This window comes from Telopea speciosissima, chromosome 8 (genome assembly GCF_018873765.1).
Source record: "Telopea speciosissima isolate NSW1024214 ecotype Mountain lineage chromosome 8, Tspe_v1, whole genome shotgun sequence".
Classification (NCBI taxonomy): Eukaryota; Viridiplantae; Streptophyta; class Magnoliopsida; order Proteales; family Proteaceae; genus Telopea; species Telopea speciosissima.
Window position 1 is genome coordinate 10,565,575 of NC_057923.1, and position 24,166 is coordinate 10,589,740.

Here is a 24,166-nt window from a genome sequence, read left to right on the forward strand (position 1 = left end):
GGGCATAGGTGATCTGTATGTTCTAGCTTGAGGGGGAGTTTAAGTTGTGGTATTTTCCTCAAGGGTATATTTGTAGTTGGTTTAGTTTTATTTTATTTTATTGCTTATCTTTTGTCTATAGCAACGACATAGGGGTATACTTGTCCTTGTATTTTCTTTATGTTATAAATATTATAGAGAGCTCACGGTTGGGTATTTTGCCCAAATCGTGAGTAGTCTTTTCTTCCCAAAAGCTTGTGGTTCCCTCGTCTCTTTTCTTCTTCTTTTTTCTTTCTCTTGCATCGCTAACATTGATTTCTTGTATTTGATATTGTTTCAATTTCAGCACCATTATAGCACCTATCACCAAATGCATTAAAGGGCGTATCCAGTGCACGAGGCTCCCACCACTGTTGGGTCTGGGGAGGATTATAACATATGCAGACCCCCGCTTTGCAGAGAAGCTGTTTCCCAACTTGAACCCATGACCACTAGATTGCAATGGAGCAACCTTACCATTGCGCCGAGGCCTGCCCTCGAGTGGACACCAGCAACCACCAAAGCCTTCACTTTTATCAAGCGATGAATGACAGAGGCACCAGTTCTACAGCTTTCAGATTTTGATAGGGTGTTCGAGGTGGCTACAAATGCTTCTCACATCGGTCTCGGGGGTGTTCTCATGCAGGGAGGTCATCCTATAGCCTTCTACAATGAGAAACTACACAACGCCAAGAAGCGTTACTCTTCCTATGATCTGCAATTGTGCATAGTGTTACAAGGTGTAACATTGGCGACATTACCTGATCAGCAAAGAGTTCATCTTATTTGCCGACAACAAAGCATTGAAGCATCTACATTCAAATTTGGTAAGCCAGAGACACGTGAAGTGGATGGCATACCTGCAGGAATTCATTTTTGCCCTCAAATATAAGGCAAGTAAAGAAAATATTGTGGCTGATGCATTGAGCAGAAAGGTGTTAAACTTGAACATATTTTTAGCGCAAGCCATGAGTATTTGATCATATCAAGACTGAGTACCCTATGGATCGAGATTTCTCCGTTATATAATAGAAATTACAACAAGGAGACCGAGATCCTAAGTACTCACTTCATGATGGCTTCCTTTTCATAGGTACTTGTTTGTGCATCCCTGCTTCATCTCTACGACATCATCATATACAGGAGTTACACAAAGGAGGATTGGGAGGACTTTTTGGATGTGATAAAACCCTCTTCCAGGTGACCAACCGTTACTATTGGCCATATCTTCAAAGGGATGTTGAGCATGTATTCAAGCAATGTAGCGCGTGTCAGCTCGCGAAAGGAGCAAAGCAAAATACTGGTTTATATTCTCCGCTGCCCATTTCTCATATACCATGGATTCACATCAGCATGGACTTTGTGCTTGGCCTACCCACTACTCAAGAAAAGCACGATTCTATATTTGTGGTGGTTGACAAGTTATCCAAGTGGCCCACTTTATTCTATGTCGGAAAACCTTTGATGCTAGTCATATTGCAACCTTCTTTTTCAAAGAGGTTGTATGTATACATGGGTTGCCAGTGCCGATTGTTTCAGATCGAGATGTTAAATTTATGAGTTATTTCTGGAAAACATTGTGGATGAAGACAAACACAAAGTTACAATTCTCCACAGCTTTCCATTCACAGACAGACGGTTAGACAAAGGTCGTCAATCAAAGTTTGGGTAATCTCTTATGCTGCCTTGTGAGGGATTATCAGAAGACTTCGCCGTTCATACTCAACATAGCCGAGTTTGCTTATAACAGCTCGGTTAACTGTACTACAGGTCGTACTCCATTCGATATCATACTTGGAAATCAACCTAAGAGGCCAATTGACTTAGTTCTTCTCCCTTCTCATGCACGTGTTAGTATTGACGCAGACAAGATTATCCGGCACATTACTGAGGTACACGCTGACCTACGCCTATGCATTCCTCTTAATAATGACACAGATAAGGCTTTGGCTGATCGTCATTGTTGTTATGTCAAGTTCAAATCCGAAGATATGGTGATTGTACGAATCATTCCGGAAGGTTTGCACTTGGCACCAACCACAAGCTGCACCCACAAAAGATGGGTCCTTTCAAAGTACTGAAGAAGATTGGTCCTAATGCTTATGTCCTAGAATTGCCACCAGATATGACCATCAGCAACGTCTTCAACATGGCAGAATTAACTCTTTACGTGGTTCACCATTCAGATGAGGACGGCACTGAGCATGCTCTTCGATCACCCTAGTTCATTATACCACTAGGATGCCGTAGATGATAGCTACACTATGGTACGAATGGAGGCAACTATCATACTTTTCTTGTCAAATGGAAGGGACGACCTAGGACTGATTGCACTTGGATCCATGCCACCAGATATGACCATTAGCAACATCTTCAACGTGGCAGATTTAACTCTTTCAAGCGACTCAACCCGGACCTCTACGAGTAGTGCATGCTACTTTTATATTCGTTGGAGACGAATGCTTTCAAGACGGGGAGAGTTGATGCAAGGGAGTTAAAAACCTACTCCTATAGGAGAAGCAAACAGACCTTAAGGGCCTTGGAAGCAAACAGGCCTTAAAAGACCTTTTAAATATGCTTTTCCAAACAAGCCTTAGTATCCTGTATAAGTGAATGGTGGCTGGTCCATCATCCAAATCGTGGGCTAGCTGTTAGCTAGATATTTAGTTGTTTTTTAGTTCTTATCTGCTTTTAATTTCTAGTTTAAATTGTAATAGGACTCCCCCACGTTGGAGAGTCCTCTTTTGGGTTTTATTTCCTATTCTAATAGTACTACAGTTGAAATTAAGCTTCCTAGTAGGAAACTCACTTTTGCTTAGTTTTATTTAAAGACTTGTAATAGCCAAAGACCCCCATGATTTTATGAAAACAGATTTCTTTGTCTTCTGCAATGGAGCTGTTGTGAGATTCATTGAAGGTTGGGAAATCCTTGGGATCAGTGGGATTCTGGTTCAGGTTATTGGTGGGAAGCCATTGCTTATTTTATCCTCTCTCTCTCTCTCTCTATTCTCTGTTTTCCTATCTTCAAGTAGTGTCATTGCATCCGTTTATATTCAAGCTTGTTGATACCTGTTTAATCAGAGTTTGGGTACATATATCATCCTTTATTATTTCTGATTACATACTGTTCGTTCTGAGAACCAAATCACAGCAAGAACCATCTCAGTTTGGGCTGGTGGATACCCTGTTTTTGACTCCTTTTCAGCAGAAATGAGATTCACCCTTAAGGTGAATCTACCCATCAGATCATGGAGATCTTTTAGGGCATTCAAGTACTGCTCTTATGAGACCTGCGACTAGGGTCTTGTCCAGATCAGACCCTCTGATCTCGCATAATGCGAAATCTCCTATATCTGTCTAATTTTGACTCCCAGATTTGGTTCTTTGTTTTTTGACTGCAATCCAACCATTAGAACCCTGCGGCCTGCAGTATTTTGGGGTTTGGTAATTCTTCTAATTTGTTCATCAAATTCTGACCTTCATCAAACAAAGGTTGACTTTGACCATACTGTTGATATAATTCTGTTTGGCGGTTTTACTTGTGATCTTGTTTTGGGGGTGTGTAATTCTGAACCTAGGGTTCATCCTACCTATCCCCCACCACATAGAGAGTTCATTGCCAGCAGCAGAGACAACAGAGCAAAGTCAAAAGCAAAAAAGAAGCAAAACCACATATACAAGGCAACAATTAAAACCTGCTTGCTCTTTTCAATGGCCACTTTAAGATGAAAAAAGATGCAAAAGAAGTGAAATATTTTCTCATCTAGAGGTGAAGCAGAAGTCTTTTCTGAAAAAGGTGAACGATAAAAGCTAACAGAACCATGAGAGCTTTCAGGGTTCCAAATCATAGTTGTCACAGCGTCTAGGCAAACCAACGCGTTGGAGGGGGTCTAGACGCAAGGTGCGACCAACAAGGCGCCTGGATGCCAAAGCAGTCACCTAAGCGACGCCTTGACAGCTATGTTCCTAATTTAATTTGTTTTAAGTAATCCTGTGCAATCCAGTAGATAAAATGCATCATAATAGAAACACTATAAAGACTTTTAACCATTTCATAGGAAGCCAAATCCAGTCCATAAATTTCCTAGCAGTAAACCAAACACGCATAACAATCACAATTTACTGTACACAACAAATTTTCAAGGATAGGATGTTGTACCTGGAATTTCAACCAACGGCAGAGAGTGTCAGCATTTTCTATCAGCACTTTCCTTTCATTATAGCAAACAAGTAAAAACTAGACAAGACATGCAGTTTGCTATATAGTCTTTCACCTGACTCCACAACGCAAACAAAGATGAAACATGGAAATAAAAATGAAAAGGGAACTACAAAAAAGATCATTTAGTTAAAATTTAAAAATAGAAAGATGAAATATGGAAACAAAAATGAAAAGGGAACTACAAAAATTCATTTAGTTAAAAATAGAAAAATACAAGATTAGGTAATGATGTAAAAAAAATTTGGTTAACCATATACTACATTCTATTTATTCCGCAGTTTATTAATGAAAATATTGATTTTACATCATTGTCTCCCTCTTATGGTACAAGACCCAAAGCACAACTTGCATCATACTATATCTTAATGGACTGCTACCGAAAGAGGATAACCCCAATTAAGCTGAGAAATCTTGAGCAAACCAAGGATAATTATTGAAGAAGATGAAACGGTTATGAACACGGTACAGCATCATCATGGCCAATCACCAATGGGGAGAGAAAACCCCCAAACTTGTGGGTTATGGTGCACTTGGACGAGCAAATACGTAAAATAGAACCTCAACTGACCACTAATATAGATAAAAAGCTAAAGATCTGCTAAAAAAATTCATGCGCTTCAGCATATCGCACCCTTCCCCCCCCCCCCCCCCCCCCCCCACACACACACACACAAAAAAAAAACACATGGCATTCAAATCTAGACTAGCATGACCAAACCAAAGGGAAAGGACATGCATAAGATGCAGACTTGTTTCAACAATATGAGTAGGATAACTGAAAATAAAGTAAACCAATTAGGCTCATCTCAGTTATTTTACCTGTTTGTTACCTCTCACACCAGCTTTTTATTTTCGATCTTCATTGACCCTTGATCCCATTTTTCTTTTCTATAAATAATTAAATTACAATCCCCTAACTAGTAACACCCCATCTCCAAAATATAAAATTACCCTAAAAAAAAAGAGAAGAAAATACTAATATGAAGTTCACCTGTCCACTTTGGTTCACAACCTTCCTATAGTGATCTCAAGATGTCCCCGAGAATGACAGAATTCAACTTCTGTAACATGAAGAAATTACAATGGATTTGAGCAGCAAACTGAATACAAAGTAGAAGAATGTTCAAAGAGTAGATGCTAAAAGCTAAAGCTTGAAACTATATCAAAATTCAAACCTACAAGTTTGAAAAAGAAAACTTGGTTGAATTTTAAAAGACATACATTACACTTACAGCCGAACAGAACAGAGGTTGTACATTTGAAGCACATAAGTACAAATTTATAAGAGAAAATGTCTTGCCAAAACTACTTGAAAACCATTCGAGACAAGGAATACTTGTAGGCCTCTTATGCTGAAGAAGAAGAAAGGGGTGGAGGGCATAGAGAGAGAGGGAAAGAGAGGAAAGGGAAAAAAACCCGAAAAAGACTAGACATTTTCAAACTGGAGTAATTGCTCTGTTCCTGTACGATTTTAATTTATTCAAAATCTGGAGAGGAAGTTGGATTTGATTTTGTGGAGCCTGCCATTATGGCATTACCCTTTTCAAGTGATGATATGATCTTAGTGGTGTCCTACAGTCGTTGCTAGGAGGCTTTCCCTTGGAGTGGAGGTGTTGGGTTGAACTGTATTAACCATGGCTGATGGTGGTTGCCTAATTGGCCCCTCCCCTAGTGTTGTTCTGTTGTATTTACACTTTCACTTGAGCCGCAGTGATGTACTTCTGCTATATTCCAATCCCATCCCCCACACCAAAAGAAGATTGTTCTAACTTGTGAATGTATGGAACAGCAGCAGAGATCTTCTTCCAAAATCCAAATAGAAAGAATCTAAAGTACATACATCACCGCACCAGTGCAGCTCCTCGTGAGCTCGGGTGGCATTAGACCACAGTCCACAGATCTTTGTTCTGTCATTCTCGGGAAAACAAAGAACTGATATCGGAAATTGGGCCATTCCTTCCCACTCCAAGTGCCAAATGTAGAAAGGCTAAATGGTCATTTTCCCGTCAAGCTCTTCCTCCTTTCTCCATCGTTCCAACTTCTTCGCGTTCGACTATAATGGAAAAGGGCAAATTCAATTCTTCTAGTTCGTATCAAAGATCCAACGTTACTCCAAACCCGGAATCGGCTCCGGTGATTCGACCCCAATTCGAATCGTCCGACTCTATCACTCGGTCCAAATCGACCTAAAATCGAAAAACTGAACTACAGAAACGGTTTCTTCTTCGCCGGCGGCGACTGCATCATCTGTCGTTGATTCATTGGAAGCATACAGAAGAAGGGTTTAACAGAAAATGGGTGGGAGATTTTGAGGTTTCAAAGATGCATGAGTGATCTTTCCTAAGCCAGTGGATGACTCGCAGAAGAAAGCAAGCACAGAGGAAGAAGAAAATGATAGCTTGCAGCGCTGAGAGGGAGAAGAGAATGATAGCTATTTGGTCTGAAGTGCCAAGAAAATTCTTTTAAGAATGATCATAATTAAAGCTACATTTCATGGATATGATTATATCCAGTTCATCTACGTCTGAAACTCCTGGAGGTCGATTCCACCACCATTTCTTCAACAAAAGCTTCTTCCATGGTCGATACTCCCCCACGACAACAACACCCCCCACAATACACTCCTAACAGATAATTTGGGGCTCGACTGAGAACGAGAAGGGCTTCGTCCACTGCGACATCATCAAGATTCAGATCATCCTAGTCTGCTCTGCTCCGGATGGCAGCAACGACGTCAAGATCGTTGATTACGGATTGCAGAAGAGGGCAGGAGCAGTGGAGAAGGTGAATTTGGTAAATGGTTCAAGTTTCGTTTTTTGAACCCTTTGGTTTAAGTTTCTACCCTTAAGCAGCTGAACCAAATCGAACCGTTTAACACTCTTACCCATTGCCACCCCTAATCTCACTTGAGCATATAATTGAAGATTGGACTGAATCAATGATCAAACAATTCAACCTGAACACTCCCCCTTTCTCTTTTCAGTTCAGTTGGGATACAGAACCGCCTCAAAAAATAAGGATTAGACCAGGCAATTTTTGACTCATCAGTTTTCATTATTTAATTAGGGATAGGATTTCCTCCAACGTCCGTGTGCAGTTTTGCACCAATGTGCATTTCGAGGAATTTTTATCCTCATCTGTTACAGTACGGTGCTGTAACACATCGTACGGTACTACAAAGGCCATGTGGCACAGTGGACCCCACATAGTGCACATGGCTTCTGTAGTTACCGCACGATGCGTTACAACACCGTGCTCTGTAACAGGAGAGAATAACGATTTGTATTTCGAGCCATCAAATAGGGGTTTTTTAATGGAAGAAAAAGTGTGGGGTCATATTTTTGTGAAGGGGTGTGTAAAGGAATCCACATGGCGGCGTTGTGGGATTCTTTTTTCTATTTAATTATTAGATTTTAATTTTATTATTTCCCCCCTTTTCAAAACTGTGGACCAGTTTGGTCATAACTAGTCTGAAGCAGAACTGAACAAGTTTTTGGTTCCCCCCCTCCTCCTTGGTTGTGTTGTCAATATAGACACACAACAATTCTTAATGTCTTAATTAGTATGGATTTAGTTCATGGTATTGGCACCGGTAACGGTACCAGCTAAACTAATAATAATATTGATTGGCTGCATCGATCTGATACTGAATCAAAACACCTCTTTTTCCAAAAAAAAAAAAAAAAAAAAACCCTAGATCCATACCATATCGGCTTATCCATATCAATATTTATTAGTCACAGACAATATGATCAACCAGATACCGATTCCTAACCCTGTAGCTCAGCAAAAGTGAACTAAGGTTGTGTTGGTATGCATTCTTGGAATGTTTCGAATGATAAAAATAGTTGTTTTTATCGTCCGAGAATGTGAAACCGACCTAGAATGCATTCCTCCAAGAATGCATACCAAACACAGCATAAATAAACATACAACCTCCGGAAAATTTGGATCGAATTTCACAACATGCCTCTAGATGACTAGTTCACTTCCTAGGATAACCTTGAATGCTGTAAGACTCTAACTTAGAGGCCATCAAAGCAATGGGCTCATGGTTTGGCCCACTAGAGGCCATGTTTGGGCCTCAACTCTAGAGTCTCATGTATGTTCAAGTTTTGGGTAGGATTGGGCTTGGGCCCATAGCTTGTTGTTCCATTGTGTTGGTTTTAACACAGGCTCGTCACCTAAGTCATCCGCATCCGTGGGCTTTGCAACGTCAACTAAACAATTTGAGTCCTTTTTATCTGTGATTTTTTGCTTTTTGGGACGTGGGTGTTATAGTCATTTTGAATGGACATTTATGCTCATCTGACGATATTTAATACCAACCGTGTGCATGCATGGCCATGCATAAAAACTTTTGCCAAAAACTATTATTAGTAAATGAAAACTTGAGCTCCATTAAAAAGATAAAAAGTTCTTGTGGCCATGTGGAAAGGCAATTTGCCAAATCCAACCCATATCGAATAGAAGGACATGGTGTTGATTGGCCATGTGTCAAATTTTATAGCAAAACTAGGTGGGACAAGTGAAGTATGATCGAAGTAAGACGATGGGCTCGGGTTTGTAGGAAAAATTATTTTCCAATTAACAAACAAATGACCTCTAGTTGGGTTTTTACTATTTTGATGTTCGGTGAATTTAGATTCTTAGTTGCAGGTTTTTTGGAAACTAACAATTTTTTAGAAGCATAACTCTTTGGGATCAACTAGGGTTTAGAGTTAGCCCTCCAAAAAATTACAACATCAAAGAAGTTTGGTGTACTAACATGAACATTATAGATATGATAAAGACTCCTACTGTTGATGTGCGATATTGGCCTCTTCTTTCTCATCTCCTGAAAGCCAATACTTTCAAGTTCAGTTCATCTTGTTCATATGTGGTCCCCACCTTCCTTAATTTTGTCGTCTTATGTTTCTATTGACTATGAGCAACTTTTGCTCTCAAACAATATTGTATAGACTTTGTTATCTTTAGTTTAAGGAGAAAATTTCCATACACGGTCGTGTAAACCGTGTATGTGAAAGGGTGGGAGTTTCAAGGCATTAATTAATGGGTGGAGATTTATGTTTTTTCTAACTCTTTGTGAGAAACCCTCTCACATACATGGCTTACACAGCCGTATATGAAAACTTTCCCCTTCGACAAACAAATGACGAAATGTAGGGTAAAGTTAAAAAAAAAACAAAAAGGGACTAAGGAAAAGAAACAATATTCCAAATTCAATTTGGATCCTCTGCGGCTGGACACAGGCAGGGCATGGACCCCACTTGGGAAGGGTATTCGGCCAGTGGGTAGGGCGGTCATTTGCCCTTGTTGTGTGAGGCTGCATACTGGCCACATGAGCAGGTGGCAGCAGAGGATCCAAATCCATCCAAATTGGGACTTGGGAGAGATAGAGTTGAAAATTAAGAGGGGGACGATGAACTGGAGCTGGACACTCTTCTTTCAATTTGGATCTTCTATTGTCACATGCTCGTGCAGCCTCATACAGGCAGGGGCGTGGATCCTACGTTGACCTCACCTGGGCAAGGTGCTCGGGCAGTGGGTAGGACGATCATTTCACCCTTGTCTATGTGAGGCTGCACGTCAGCCGCGCTGGCAGCGGCAGCAGAGGAAAAAGGTGGTGGGCCATCTGATCTTGGTGTGGGCTTTGGGGCATTGGGCTGGTGCCCAATGGTAATCAATGCCTAAAACTAGGAGAGGTTGAATAGAGAGGACCCACGAAACAAACAAGAACAAATGGCTAGTGGGCCTGTTGGAGTAGAACGGGAACATGTGCAACCATGTGCGTTCCGTTTCCACCACTTGCTTCGCCAGCCCCTGCAGGCTCTCCAGCTAAGCTTTGCTTTTTTTTATTTGACACGATTATGTTGGTATCGTATCAAGACTAAAGGCAATATTAGCCGATCAATCTTTGATCGATTTAAGTCTAAATAGATTTGACCCAAATCTTTTAGGGTTTTTACGAACCGGTGTCAATTGAAATCAAATCAGACTGATTGGATTTGAAAAAATTGATCAAAAAAATGATAAAATGTCATTTTCAGTATTTTTTTGGGGCTAACGAGAATGCGCACATAGGGGCATTAACATGGATGAGATTTTTTATTTCACAGGGGTAAGGTGATAATTTTGCACAATTTCATATCTCGGCATAGGGGCCACATGATCAGATAACGTTCTTTTTCCATTTTTTTAATATATATATATATATATAGGAGAGGGTTCCATGGAAAACAATGTGGCCCCATGCTCTGCATCAGCAGAGGCTAATGAAAACATGTGCAGAAGCATCAACAATGGTGAGATTTATGTCTTTCATGGAGGGCGGGGTGGTCTCTGTGTCTAGGCGTAGGGATCACGTTGCCTTTCATGTTTATTTTTTTCTATACGTATAGAAAACCAATATGACCACAGTCAATCGATAACAACTCGATAAAGGGATTAAAATCCTCAATAGTGTGCGGACATTTAACAATGCACTACAATACGGCTTTAAGTGCTCGACACGTGAAAGTTGTTTTAATTCATCCAACGATGCAAACTCGATGCAAGACAGAAGGTGGTTTGCAATCGTATCGCACTTTTATTGAGACTCTAACATATCCAGCGACAAGAGCACATGAGTTTGTTTGTGTAATCTCATTCTAACCCACCACCAACACCACCACCTGCTGCGATTTAATCATCCTATTCGTCATCCAATCAATATTTGTCTCTGTGTATCCATTTCATTGCTAGCTAGTGTCTTCCCATGCTATATATGTAGCTATTAGCATCTACTTCTCCACTTTTACATTACTTACATGCTTCCTCTTTAGAGTTTTGACACTTCCCTCTCCAAGCAACGTTACCATCGCACCCTTATCATCCATTATTCTCTTCCCAACCTACGAGGGGACCGCACTTACGCATTGTTCATGCTCTCTCTTAATTTGTCTCTCTTTTTACTCGTTACCCGTTACAACCATCACAGGCTCACTGTCGTGGTTCATTGGTTCATGATGACTCCGTCACTGTGGGATCTGAGGAAGGTCATAATATATTCAGGTTAACCCTCGTTTCATGGAGAGTTTGTTTTTAAACTCGAACTCGCAATCATTAGATCAATGTTATCGTTACACCGAGGTAAGGTTACGCCTCAATTTTTTACTAAATGGGATGGTTCTAAAAACTGATTTTGGGATTGATTATTACATAAGATAGGAAGGTTTTAGGATGGGTTTCTCAAATGGTTTTAAAATTGAACGACCTATAAAGAATTTTAAACTTATTTGAGTTTTTGAGTGTCTAGAACCATTATAACGAACCAAATGAGATCCTAGTTTTAGAATTGTTTAATAAACTGCCAATTTTGGAGAATTGACTCTTTACAAAGAGACCGGATCATGTCCTTGTACAAGTACCATCCAAGGCCCTCAAGGGTCAGTCACATGGAATTCATGTGGGACCCATAGGATGAGTGGATTCCATGTGAGTGACCCTGGTTGGATAGTACTTGTACAAGGACATGATCTGTGCTCCTTTAGGATCGGAATCAATTTGAACTGTAATAATTACTCAGAACCATCCCAACTGAGTTGTTCGGTTCTTCTATTGTTCTACATGTATGCTCACCTACATGTACTTGTCAAAGGCCAAAACCTGTCCATTTTGCTTCCATAAATACTCCTCTCCATCCTATAACTCTTAAGATAATGCAGGTGAATGTACGTGCCGAGTATCCATTCTCCCAATTGACACTTATTGACAGATCGAGCTTGTCTATGGCTTGGGGTTGAGTGGCCATTGTGTTGCGCTCAACTCATAGGCTGTCACATGGATTTCATGTTGATCCGTAGACGAGCTCCTCAACAGCCTGTCATTTTTTTAATTTTGAGTGGCAATTTTGAATTGAGCTCGTCTATCAACCATTGTATCAGCATGAAATCCATGTGGCATTGTGGCGGCCTGTAAGTTGAGTGGTTGCAATGGCCGCTCAACCCAGGCCGTAGACGAATCAAATCCCTTATTGACATGATTGCCTGCGGTAGGCCACATACTTACATGTAAGACCTTTAGTTGGTAATATGATCACACGGTTGTCGCTCTCCAGTAACATTGATTTCTCAAGTTTCAATCACTACCACCCGTTACACGAAACCTGTTCATAAATGAGAGGGAAAACCCACCTTATTATTACAGCAACAAAGAACGTGAAGCCCATTCCTATAGGCTACAACAGATACGCAATATGGACACCATGGACACCGGACCACGTTGTGCCTTTTGTGGTATGTTGACCCTAGAACCTTTCAGGGTCTCTCTCTCTCGTAGCAATTAGGGTTTTTTCGTTTCACCGTTGTTAATACATTTCCGCCGCCATGCGTGTTCTCTCCACCTTTGTGCGTGTTTTAGCCTCCGCCTCTATGCGTGTCTCTTCACCTCCTCGTCAGCTTCTACGCCATGATTATCGGATTCGTCAATGTCGAAAATGCTGATGATGATGACGATGCCGATGATGGCACACCTGCCTGGGGACGACGATCATCGCCCCCTGTGGCCATCTCCTTTCCGGCCTGCTCCCATCTCCAAGTCCCTCATCTCCCTGGTATTCCCCGTTGTGTCGCTTCCTCTCTGTGGGGTTGTTTCTGTTGCCGCCTGAGTACCTTCTGCACAGGGCACAAACCAGTGGCTTCAAAAGGGGGAAACATCAGATCCATCTTCTTTCCATCTCCCTCCACCTACCCCTGCATCCACATCCTTGCCGCCCTGCTCCCACCTTGGCTATCACTGCCAATACCGTCAACCCTATCCCTACCCTTCCCCTTCCCCTCCACTGAAGCTCCCCGCTATGTGATTTGTTGGGGTTTCCTGTCATTGCCGACAAACGACCTCCGCTTTTGCGATCCAACTACTAGTTTCAGTTTTTGGGTTCTTTGTGAGCAACACCGAGGGGCTAGCAGCTAAGGAAGGCTTTCTTTTTCTCTTTTTTTTGTTTTTTTTTTGTGTTATTGTAGGTACTGCCGACTCTGGTGCTAGTGGCACCGTGGTTACCGTCGGCTCGGATGGACCCATCGGCCGTTCAATCTTCACCAACCATCTCCTGTCGCCGAATGAAACTCCACTCGCCGAGTAGGTTGTGGCTAAATGTCAGCACGCATGGGCAGTGCGGATTTATTCTTTTCGGCACGTATTGGGACCCCTTTATTGGTACGTTTGTGCATACGCTTAAAATTAACTGTTTTTACAGTCTGTTCTCTAGGGAAGTGTTTGTGAACCAACCCTTAATCTGGATGACTCAGTCAATGGCATGTGAGATTGAATCAATTTCCGCTCCTTGGTTTTTGATACCGTATATCCATACCTCACGTTTATCATGTTATCTATCGATTTTGTGTATTGTGCTTTCCTTTGTTTGGCGTTGGGCACGCATGAATGAATAGCCTTGCTTTCTACAAAAAAAAAAAAAAAAAAGAGCTACGCAATGTCGTTTGGGTTGTCTTAATGTTCCAAGAAAACAAATAAATCAAAGACAAGAATGTTCATATATTTATGGCAACCTATCCCTGCGAGGTTGCGTGGTCCCCGCACCAGTGTGGGCCAATGTGACTATGTGAGAGTGTGCGCATAAGCCAACATGGATAGGATTTTTTATTTCAAGGGGATAGGACAATAATTTTGTATGCTCTTGTGTCTGGATATAGACTCCACACAGCTTAGCAGGGATCTTTATTTAGATATTTATCCGAAAATCTGAATATTAGATATCTTTTGTTATCAATGATGGCAATTTAAGATGGGAAAATCCGGTACTAACACTAAAAGGTACAACGGAAAAAATCCTCTCCAATTACCTAAAAGTATAGTGCGAGGCTAAGATCTCGACACATGAAAAATGTTAAATCCAAAGGTGCCAAGCACGGGAACACGGGAAGAAAGAAAAAAAAAAAAAACTTGATCAATCAAGGCACCGTTGGATTTAGCATATTCCACGTGTCGAGCTCTTAGCCTCGAACTACACCACACCGCACTTTTAGAGAATTGGAGAGGATTTAATTTTACAATAGCTTGCTAACTAGATATAGTGATCAAATTTTACAACAATTTTTAAACCAAATTGTTTACATTTTAATTCAAAAGTATGATAATCCAAAAATTTTACTACATTTTGCAACAACTATATATCTAAATTCTAGTTATTTCCTGTCTTGTTATTGATATTTTCTTCTTAAAATATTTACATTGCCTTCATCATTTTACATCTAATTAAACAGAATCTATGTGAAAAAGAACAAAATGCAATAAAATAAAAATAAATAAATAAATAATGGATGAGTTTTAAATGCCCATATTCTTAATGAAATTTGAATTTTTTTTGTAATTTAAATTAATTTGACCCAAGGGTCTCAGGGTTCTCAAAAATGAAAACAAAAGCCAACTTAAAACCATAGTTGGAAAACCAGATTTTCACTTGAACGAATCATTCGAATTAAATAAAAATAAAATTTGATGAAGAACTATGGAAACTCATCCAGACTTAAAATTGATTAGACCCTGTCATGATCAATGAGATTTTAACTTGACTTGTTATTTTTTAATCGAGTCAGGCGATGGAACCAAAGGCGAACAGACAAAATCAGACCAAACTGATCCAAACCAAAATTGAAATGTAGCTTATTGGATCGGTTTTGGATTGGTGTTTTGTGAAACCAAACCCAAATTGAACTGCATTAAAACCGATAAACACCAAACCGACCTTAGAAAATCCAACCAAAATCAATTGAACCTGATAAGAAACCGATATCAGCCCAAAATTCATTTGAAGAATACAATTTTTCCTATACTTATAAATAAATGTACATGCCAAATTAGACCCAAACCGAACCCATACTAAACCCGTAACACACCGATTAGAGAAACTAAAAAGAAACCAAACCTAAATCAGACTGAAACCAAAACCGTTGCAATCTTATTGGATTGGTTTGGATTCACCCATTTCTTCCACAAACCGGTGAAACCGAATCGAAACCGGCCCAAAATGACACTCGGAAGGAAGGAGAAGCAGGTGTCGGGACTCGGGATTCGGGGACTACCGGACTACGAGGGCGGATATTGTCACACAAAAAGTAGTGGCTGGCGTGACGTGCCAAAGCTGTCAGACTCCTGCGTAGGCCGTTGGGAGCTAAAGAGCGATGTGGACCCCAATTTATTATAAAACGACAAAAAAAATGGGCGTGTGTGTTAACTACTCTTGGTTGTCCAGGCTGGCTGTCGATTCTAGATCCTCTACGGCGCGTGCTGCCGCGGCTTGAACGGATGCAGATTAAGCTGCGCACAAAGACTGCCTTACTCTTGTTCAAACGCCTTGCCTGAGCAGGGGTAAGGCAATCATTATACACGCAACTTAATCTGCACCATACGGGCTGTTACAGGTAGCTGCATCATAGCCGATTTGAATTTCTGGCTATGAGAGAGAAAGAGATGAAGCAAGAAGAAGGATGAAATTTTGCTGCTACAAGGCTGGCAGCCAAGGAAATGAGATCTTAAGGGGTATTTTAAAAAATACTAAAACCTATGAGGGTATTTATGAACCAGGAAGCAGTTTTCTGTACGGGAGTGTGGCGCATGTGTCTATTTCTCTCCTCCTTAAAACAAGGGGGTAAAGATGTCTTTTCACATGGGGAAGAGAGATAGATGTTACGAAAACAACGTCCAGAATGGCGATTTGCAGAAAGAAAAACGAATATAGAGAGAGAGCACACAACGCACAACCCAGAGACTTACATGGTTCACCTCCAAAATGGAAGCTATGTCCACAGCCGAGCAATAGAACAGGTTTTACTATTTCTCTGAAATGTTACAAAACTCTCATAATCCTATCTTAAAGAGATAAGAACAATATATAGGAAAACCCTAACCCATGAAAATACACAAATGCCCCTAGCCCAAAAATGTGAAAAAACCTGGGCCAGACCAAAACATAACACATGGCTCAAAAGTACTCATTTCGAAGATCTCGACGAGCTCGACACAACTCCAACCTTTGGCATGGAGTCCCGCCATTTTTTGGCATTCCGAGATAGTTTCGAGGCTGAAACGGCCCTCCGAAGGTCTCAATCGCACTTTCTGGGCCAAATCAAGCTTCACCAACAACAATAGACTCATGGGAATGCTGGCGTAGGCCACACTGCCGTACAGAGAACTTTTTCCCTTATGAACCCAAAGGGGAAGTGAATTATTCCATTTCCTTGACCGCTAGCGTAGTAGCAAAATTTTTTCCAAGAAGAACGGCTATTACGATTGAGAAAAGAAAATTTTATTTTTTGTCTTAAGTGAATTTCCCTAAAAGCCCTTACCCTCCTCAAAGGCACGTCCAAAGGAGCTTATCAGCATCACAGGGTTGGCGCACATGGGGGTCGTCCCCCTCAAGCAGTCTCTACTCTCTAATGAGAGAGAGAGAGAGAGAGAGAGGGCAATTTCCACAACTCCCTCATTCATTTATACCTCACCGAACCCTTCTCTTTGCACTTCGCTCCTCTCTCTCACTCTCTGTGAGTTTGCCCCAGCAGAGATACGTTAGTGTTGTCAAACAAAATGTCACGAAGGCGGGGGAGAAATAGAAGGGCGATGATGAGTTGTGGTGGTGGTCGTCATGGGTCGTCGATCCGAATGAAGGTGAGGAGGTTACAAAGGCTAATCCCAGGCGGTCGAGAGTTACAAGCCGATCGCCTTTTCCTTCTCACCGCCGATTACATCTTCCATTTGAGGTTCCAACTTCACGTTCTGCAAGCTCTTTCAAACCTCTACATACCATGATGATCATGATCATCCAACCCCCCTCCTCCCCCTACCAGACTATTGGTTTTGCTTTTTGGGTTTTTTTCCTTGTCTGGATCTCTCTTCTCTTCTTTCCATATCATTCTTCATATATTGATGTTATTTTTTTTTTTTCCAAAAGATATTCATGGCTATGCTAATGATGATGATTAGCTATATATGTTGCTTCCTTTTTTGTTAGCTTTATAATGTACCATCGCTTTCACTTTTTTTTTTTATTGGTTTTTCTGTTACAGTATTTTTTTTTTCCTTTCCCTTCATTTATATATCTTCTTCCTTTTTGGCTACCCATATGTGATACCTAGTCAATCCAAAGGATGTGTGCGGACGAAATTTTGCTGCTGCGTGCAAGAAAATGAGATCTTAAAGATAGTTTAGACAATACAAAAACCTAAGAGAGTATTTATGAATCTAAAGAAGGGAGTGAATTTTTCCATTTCCTTGTCTGCCAGTGCCAGTCTTGTAGCAAGAATGTACCTGCTACAAGTGTAGCAGCAAAATTTTTTCTGATATGCTGCGCGATTGGATGGCGTTTTCTTCCCTTTAAAGAAGAAAGAATGTTACCCAATCATGCACAGATACGTGCAATCGGGTGGGGGCGTTCAAATCACATACAAAGTTGCTCTTTCACGGTACTATCCACAAGATTAATTGGTGGATGGAGAGAGCAATAGATGCGGATGTAGTTTCCATGAGGCTGTCACATCGTCAAAACTGATTATTTCTTTGATGAAATTTAAAGTTCTGAACGACCCATTGCGGCATTGCCCTTCTTGCTTATTAGGGTTGATGCATCCAATAATGGAGCCATTAGCCCTAACCGCGGCCTCCGCCAAGGCTGTTCTCCTCTACCTTTTCCTAATATGCCAAGAAATCCTTACATATCAGTATATCACATCACACATGCAGAGACCCACATCCTCCCTAGCCTTCAAGCTAATAGAGTTGGACCTAGAGTCTCCCAGCGGATCCTCTACTTCCGAGCTGCCCTTATGTCTGGGTGCCGCACACACAGGTGGAAAAGATCGCCTTACCCTCTATTCGGATAGGGATAGGGTGGTCTTTTTGCCATTTTTCTGTGCTGGGGTGCACGATGCAGCACTGGCAGCTCGGCAATAGAGGGAGCCGACCGTCAGTTTAGTTGATGACCTTGGGAAATATCTCAGGCTCCCTATGGCCTTTGGGCGATTTAAAAGTATTGCTTTCCAATGTACTATGGAGTGAGTCCAATCTAAACTCTCTGGTTGGAAGGAAACCTCCTCTCTGTAGTTGGTAAAGAGGTTCTCATTAAATCGGTTCTATCATCTATTCTAGTTATTACAATGCCAATGTTTCACCTTCCTCTTAATATGTGTCATCAACTTGACAAGCTGTTGCGGCAGTTTTGGTGGAAAGACGATTCCAACAATAGTGTTTTTTGGGGGTAAATGGGATGGAAAAATTTGGAATAATTCCCTTCCTCTTTCGGTTCATAAATGCCCTTTTAGGTTTTAATATTTTCCAAAATATCCTTAAGGATTCCAAGTCCGCTCCTATGATTGGGGCAGTAGGAACATTTCTGCAAATGGGATAAGCTTTGCGCTAGTAAGAGTTTGAGCGGAATGGGCTTCAAGGACTTGGAATGTTTCAATTAAGCTTTTTCGGCTCACCATTGTTGGTGTGTTCTTCATCAGAGTGATGCACTTTGGGTCCGTGTTTTTAAAATTAAGTCTCTACTTCCCTAACACTGACTTTTTGGAGGATTGGGCTCCTCTCTAGCACACCCCCGAGCTGGACAATCGGGGCAGATGAAAACACGTGGATGGGGTGCCAATCGAATGGCACCCCCGAGCTAGGAATGATGCTTATCGCATGTCCATTCTGTGTGCATGTCCATGTGATGTGCACCATGCCCAAGGGTGCCGTTCAATCGACACCTCTTCCACTTGTCTCCATCTGCCCCTGCACTGGAGAGGAACCAGATCCTTTTTTGGAAGCCCTGACCATGAGGCCTAACAGTTCTTGGGCTTGGCAAAGCCTCATCAAGGCTCGTGTACATCTTATGGGCCTGTGCCTGTGGAGTAAGGTGGGGGATGGACATCTTATTGACATCTATTATGATGCTTGGGTCCCAGCCTTACCCAAGGGTAGCACTGAGACTGCCTTTTGATTTAGGACCTCAATTGATGGCGGACCTTATTCACTGAGGCATACATGTGTGGGACTTTTCCCTAGTTCACTCATGTTTTTCATCTATTGAAGTGAAAAATATTCTGTCCATACCCCTTAGTTCTAGGAACCGAAACCCGGGCTGGTGGTGAGCTTTCACTAAGACTGGTATCTTTATAGTAAGGTCTGCTTACCACAATGCTTTTAATCTAAAATTCTTTGCCACTCAAAGAAGTGCATCAACTAAAGACCCCTTTTGGTAAGATTCGTCTCCCACGTTGATAGAGTGAGGAACCTCTCCCTGTAAAAATAGTTTTTTGGGGGTAGGGGAGGGGGTGAGGAGTGGGATCTGTTATGAAAACAATGTCCAGAATGGCGATTTGCAGAAGAAAAACGAAAATAAAGAAAAAACACATAATGCACAATACAGAGATTTACGTGGTTCACCTCCAATATGGAAACTATGTCCACGGCCAAGCAGAAGAACAAGTTTCACTATTTCTCTGAAATGTTACAAAACCCTCATACACCTATCTCAAAGAGATAAGAACAATATATAAAAAAACCCTAACCTAAAAATTATACAAATGCCCTTAGTCCAAAAATGCCCAAAAACCTGGGCTAGACCAAAACATAACACATGACTCAAAAGATACTCATTTCGAAGAACTTGATGAGTTCGACACAACTCCAGCCTATGGCGTGGAGTCCCACCATTTTTTGGCATTTCAAGATCATTTCGAGGCCGAAACGGTCCTTCGAAAGTCTCAATCACACTTTCTGGATCAAATCAGGCTTCACCAATAACAGGATCTTCATTCAGTTAGTGTGTCAAATGGGACGGTATTATGAAATTGACACGATTTCTTACTGATTCCAATCTAAGGGGAGCCAATCCCAAAATTATCCTGTATACTAAACAGTCCCATTAATAACGGGATAGTTTAGTTTTGGTTCCTTAACGCTTTTAGAGAAGTCAAATTCTCAAACACTTAAATATATATAAGAGTTTCTTTGCAATTATAATATACCCTGGCTCAAACTCTTAAACACTTATTCCTTAAGTTTCTGTACACGACACAAGAGAGGGTCAAAATGACTAACCACCTCTCTCTATTTGACACCTCGTAACCCATATTGCATTATGCGGTTGTGCATTAAAATTAGGGATTTAAATGGATAATCGAAAATCTGAATTCGATTCGCATCCATATACATGTAGGGACATCTGTATTCATTTAGAGATATCCGAGAAAAAAAACCCGAATACCCCAATAAAAATCCATCCAAAAAAAATCCGAATACTTAATAATAAAAAAATTAAGCAAATAATGATCTTGAGGGTTTTTGAAGATTCAAAATGTTCTAGAATATGAGGAAAAGAGAATCTTGACCTAAGAGATATGGATTATTGTATCCGCTAGGAGGAAGAAGGTCCGGGTTACACAAGGCAGAAATGCAAACAGATGGTTGAAAATCCAAATTTGATCACCATCTGAATTCATCCAAATCCGTATAAAGGTATCCATATTCGGACAGGAAATATTCGAATCCGATCCATATCCGAGCCGAATCCGGTCCATTTACATCCCTAATTAAAACCCTCCCCAACACTTAAATAGAAGTGTTTCTTTGTAATTACAACATTTCCTAGTTCAAGTTTCGATTCCTTAATGGCTCAAAATCTCAAACACTAAAATATAAGTGTTTTTTTTATAGATACCCTTAATTTTCTTTGTACTTACAATATAACCCTTATATAAGTTCTAACTATAAAGTATGAGACTGTTTAAATGACACCTCTATAGGTGTATTTTGAACTAGACACCTTTTAATTGGTCCTTGTCATATTCTAAAAAATTCTTTGAGTCAAGAGTAAAAATTGGATTTCAAAAATAATTTGAAAGTGACATATCATTATGTAATTATCAAAAGTATTTATTTTGTCTTACACAGTTTTTTAGTATACATGTGAAATGACAAAATCTACCGTCAATGCAAAAGAATGAATTATAATGAAAGGGCAAGAAAGTGCGTTTACAAATTATTTGACACCTTAAAGGTGCCAATAAGAAAATTTAATTAAATATTAATTAATTCTAAACAAGTAAATATACATCTTAAATGCGTCAAGTGGTATAGTGGTTCCAAATCCAGTCAATTCCTTATTGTTTTTTTAGATCTGGACCCATTGAGAAAGTTGTCTCAAAACTCTCGCCCAATTTAATAATCGATCTCAAAATCAGCTCCCAGAACTGTCTCATTTTAGCAAGTCAATTTTGGGTTGACTCAATGAGGAGATCTCTCACAATTTGTTACATAGAGACACTCACATGGTAATGGAAGAGATAGAACATTCCAGTGGAATAGTAGACAGTGTGTAGTTGATATTTTTTTTCTTTTTAAATTTTTTATGAAAAAGAACACTTGTAACTTGTAAACAAACTGTCCATAAAAAAAATGCTAGTCCAATGCCTAATTAACTAAAGGGAAAAAGAACTTTGTCCAGGAGTGTGGCCTACACCAACACTCCCATGAGTCTATCTCATTCCTCTTCATATGAAAAGACAACTTTGCCCCCTTGTTTTAAGGAGGAGAGAGATAGACACATGGGAGTGCTGATGTAGGCCACATTCCCGGACAGAAAACTGCTTCACTTAACTAAACTAGTGCTTTTGTATTGCCTGTCCGAAGCCTGGGTAAATAATAGAGGAGGGATAACTCAGTCCAAGCCCAACCTAACCCGAGGTCGGGGTGGGATATCTAAGCCCAAGCTCAACTCCGCAATCCCTAATCCCTTACATATGATATAATTATGTATAAATATATAGGAAAAAAAGCTGGGCACGCCCCTGGCTGCTAGCCATGTGTCTTGTCCCTCTCCCAACCCCTTGTGAAATGACGCCCTTGCCCAATCCTTCTATGCTCCCTATTGGTGCATGTCAATAACTTGTGGGAATGTGAGCGGCGTGCGGCGCGTGTCCACCTTTGTCCAATTATATATTAGGGTGCACGTTCTCTGTCCAGGAGCGCATCTGGACGTAGACTGCGCCCAGACACATGGGGTGGGGCATAGGCAGGGTTTGGGTCATCCAGGGGGCGGACCGGTCCTTTCACCCACCCCATGTGTCTGGGTGCACCCTATGCCCCTAGTGCAGAGAACTTTATCCCTATATATTATATAGGCAAAAAGCTTCATGTGTAACCAAGCATGTGCATGGCCCCTGCATTAAATACAATGAGATGGGCATAAATGCCCATTTGAAATAACCAAAACACCCCTGCCCCCTATAAAACAAAGTCGATGGGATGAATCTCCGGTTCATGAATCCCTCCCCCTATTATATATTAAGGGAAAAAGATTATTATGTTGCCCTTTTGTAGATTCATTTATACCATTCTCACATAGTAATCAGTGGAGCCCACACTAATACTCTCTCTTCTATCCTAGACATATTCATCCATCGTTACAAAAAAAAAACAAAAACATATTGGTCCATGTGGACCCCATATGGATGATAACATTTTCCAACCCCATGCAAATTCCTTCTTACACTGCCTTTAAAGGAAAGCCTCCCCCATTTATATATATATATATACTAATGTAGTGTAATTATATGTTATGGGGAACCGTTCTCTACATGGGAGTGTAGGGGCCACGTGTGCATGACAGCTAATGAGAGCACACGCGATGGCACATTGGGGGGTAGAAATTCGGCCATTCATGGGGGCGGGGTGGTCATTTTCGCACCCAATGTGTCTGGGCGTGTCCCTTGTGTCCCATGCAAGGAAGTTTTCTTCATATGTTATATATGAGTGTTTAAACAACACCTTTTGTAGGTGTATTTAGAACTTGCAACCTTCTCCTAATGTCCCCTGTCATATTCCTAAAAGTTCTTTAAGCCATGAGTAAAATAGAGTTTGAAAATAATTTGATAGTGACTTGCTGTTATCTCATTATCAAAAATTGTCATTGTGTTTGCACATATTAAAGAATCCCTTGACCGATGATCTAGGCCTTCAAATGGTGTTGAGAGGGTATTGTGCAACATTGGGGATGCTATACATTTATGATCAATGATGGCCATTGATTTCCTTCACCCAAAGTGTATGAAAACTTTATTCTTTTCAAGTATACATGTGAAATGACAGGATTTATCTTTATTATTAAAAAAAATGTTATACTAAAAGAGCAAAAAGGTAAATTTACAAATTATTTGAAACCTCAATAAGAAAATCCCTTCATATACTTATGTACAAATGAATCTAGTTTGAATTCACTGCGGACTTATCCCAGGTCCCATCATGGTTACTACGGGCTCAGACTCGTGGGGCCAAACTTGCACCCTAGGTGAATGGATCCTATTGCACAATTATTCAATAAGTGTGTCAATTGGTTCGGTTTAGGAAACAATATGTACAAACCGAACCAAATAGATTTTAAAAAGCAAACTCAAACTCAAATCGATTCGGTTTGGGCATTTGATTTTCATGTATTCGGTCCGATTCTATAGTTTTGAAAATTTCCTATTCAACTTATTCGATCTTATTCAGTTTGCATTCGTTTCTGTTCAGTTTTATTCGATTTTATTCGATTCATTTTCATTCCATTCAAACCAACAGTGATACCTTTAAAGTCGAAACCAAACTGAATTGGATTTCATCCCCCAAAATCAAAACATAATCAATTTTTCTCGTTTTAATTCGTTTTAAACGATCAGTTTCGGTTTGATTTTGGTTTTGTTGCAAATTGACACCTTTAATAACTGCTAATTTTTCTAATCAGAACGATCCACCAGAACAATATCATTCACTGGACTGGTCACCAGCATAGTTTGAGGAATCAGTATCGGATCGTCCTATACTAATTCTGATTTTTGGCCGATTCCATATTGGTACGAATAATGATAAAAATATTTTAAAAAAATCAAGTTTATGTAAGAAAATATGACCGAT